Source organism: Pipistrellus kuhlii, unplaced genomic scaffold (assembly GCF_014108245.1).
Source record: "Pipistrellus kuhlii isolate mPipKuh1 unplaced genomic scaffold, mPipKuh1.p scaffold_m20_p_1, whole genome shotgun sequence".
In the NCBI taxonomy this organism is placed as follows: domain Eukaryota; kingdom Metazoa; phylum Chordata; class Mammalia; order Chiroptera; family Vespertilionidae; genus Pipistrellus; species Pipistrellus kuhlii.
In genome coordinates this window covers 118,602,061-118,604,558 of record NW_023425404.1, presented here as the reverse complement: position 1 = coordinate 118,604,558, position 2,498 = coordinate 118,602,061, and the positions used below count along the sequence as shown (strand labels likewise).

The window sequence follows — 2,498 nt, the reverse complement described above, 5'->3', positions numbered from 1 at the left end:
ATCAGCTCCCCTAGATACAATGCCTTCTGTTCACAAGTCCCTATTTTTTGGATATTGGCTTAAAACTCTCTCTCCTCTTTTATTTCCTGGATCTTTCCTAACTGTCCTTCCTCTCCAGGTCTTTTTTTTTTCCTCTTTAGCTTTGACTCCTTTTTCTCATAGAATCTAGTGTATGAAATTACTTTTAAAGACCATTTTTTATAATTAATTATCACATTCATAAATACTTTAACCAAAAAGAAACTATTCATGCTCCAAAATGTGAACTCCCTATTTTTCTGATATTTAAAGTAAACATCCATTTTTAGTGATGACAGGAGCAATGTGTTTGCTTCCCTTTCCCATCCTATATAATAAAAGACTAATATGCTAATCAGCTACACTATGATGTGCACTGACCACCAGGGGGCAGACACTTGATGCAGGAGCTGCCACCTGGTGGTCAGTGAGCTCCCACAGGGCGAGGGCAGCTCAGCTGGAAGACAGGCTCATGGCCAGCGAGTGCAGCGGTGGTGGCAGGAGCCTCTTCTGCCTCCATGTCAGTTGGACATTCCCCAAGGGCTCCTAGACTGTGAGAGGGCTCAGGCTGGACTGAGGGACCCCAACCCTGAGTGCACTAATTTTGTGCACTGGACCTCTAGTGTTTGTATATTGTTTGATTTCTTTGTTTCCTTAAGTGACAATTGGACTGGCTTAGAGGTCATTTAACAGAATATAGCCCTTAATTTAAGAGTATAAGTACATTTTCTTTAGATTTCAGGAAAGGTGACAAGTTGCCTGTGATTTCCTTTTAAGTACCTAAGCAAGCCTCATGCGAATTTTCTAGATTTCAGTCAATATTTTAAAAGGAGAAAAAACAAAACAAAGCAAAAAACAAAATAAACAAACAAAAACCTATCTAGCAATGCTTTTGTCCTTTAGCAGGGCAGATTAAATGTGTGACATTACACAAAGATTCCAAAGGTCTTTTGGACAAAATTAGAATTGAATCAGGCCAACCCAAGGACCAAGTCATGAGTGAGCTCAGTTGCCACCTCCCCACTGAGCCAGCTCAGCCAGGCTGGGAAGGAGAGAGTTGGGCCCATTCTGTGAGCCAGATGGTGAAGAGTCCTGCTTGGTGGTGCCAGAACCCAGGCCACAGAGCCTCACTGAAGAAGTGGACTGAGGGCAAACCACCGAGGAGTGGCAGTGAGATGGCAGACTGCTACACAGAGCTGGAAAAGGCATTCATGGTCCTGGTATTAAACTTCTATAAACATATGTCTATGCACAACCTGGTTAAGAACAAGATCATCAAGAGAAGTTTCGGAAAGATGCTTCAGAAAGCCTCAACCACACCCTGACAAACAGGGGAGCCAACCAAAAGGCTGCTGACAAGCTCATCCAGTACCGGGATGCCAACCACGATAGATATATCAGCTTTGACAAGTATTGTACCTTAATAGGCAGCATCACCAATCCGATCACCATTACCTACCAGCAGGAGCAGCAGAGCAGGAGCTAGAGAACCCCATACTGTCCCCTCATGCCAAGCTCTGATGCCCTGCCCCTCATGTCCATTCCTGATCCCCCTCTCAGTCTCCTACCCACCAGGAACCTGTCCTTGTTTCTCCTGAGCCTTGCTGAACAGAGGGCAAGGGTGCTGTCAGGGACCCTTTGTGAGTATTTCAGTCTGGGTGTGCCTTCCTTAGGGTCTCAGTTCCTGGAGCCAGCAGGAAATGGGTGCCCCTCTGTGAGATCTAAATGCTGTTTGGGGACACCATGAGTTTCCTCAGTCCAACCATTCTTTCCAGTGTCTGGTGTTCCGCCTGTTTGTGGGTCTCTCCTGACTTCTGGAGGTCAGCTTGCTGCTCCAGGTCTTCCTCCTTCTGGCAGCAGCAGCAGAGACCTCTCCCGTTCCCCAGAGCCCTTCTGCTGGGCAGAAGAGACTTCCAGGCTGACCTCCAAATGCCCCTGGGTCTGGGAACAGCTAAGCAGGACTGAGCCTTCTCTTTCCTGCTCAGCCTCTGAAGCATGGCATCAAAGGCTGGATTTGGGATTTGTAACCCTTCACCTCCTCCTCAAAAAGAATTGAATCAGGTCACTACAGGTACACGAAGTCCCACGTAAAATGATTATAGGCAGGCATAGAAAGGCCAATGAAACACTCTGCCATCCCTGACTCAGTGAGTCAGGAGAGAAGTAAGGTGTGCTAATTAGAGGAGCCCCATGACTCAGCAGGGGTGACAAATGACTGTGCCCTTGGATATGAAACGGTAAAGTAGAATTTCACTTCAGTGAGTGGCACCTTCAGAGAGTGACCCATGTCGCCTTTTAGAACTCAGTTCTGAGACACAGTGATTCCTTCTGGAAAAGTTAGAGAGGAACAGTGAGTCAAGACCTGGCTTGGCTTGAGAGAGTGGCAGAAACAGTTGGCACTGGAGGTTGGGGTGGGGGGAGAATAGAGGCAAAGCACTGGGCAGAGCACAGGGGGCACAGAATTTAGGTGGCTGTGGATA

The 2,498-nt window shown here is 47.0% G+C and overlaps 1 pseudogene; it reads left to right on the top strand.

The window, feature by feature from the left end:
- Positions 1 to 1,116: 1,116 nt before the first annotated feature.
- Positions 1,117 to 1,504, top strand: LOC118707467 (annotated as a pseudogene).
- The last annotated feature ends 994 nt before the right edge of the window (positions 1,505 to 2,498 follow it).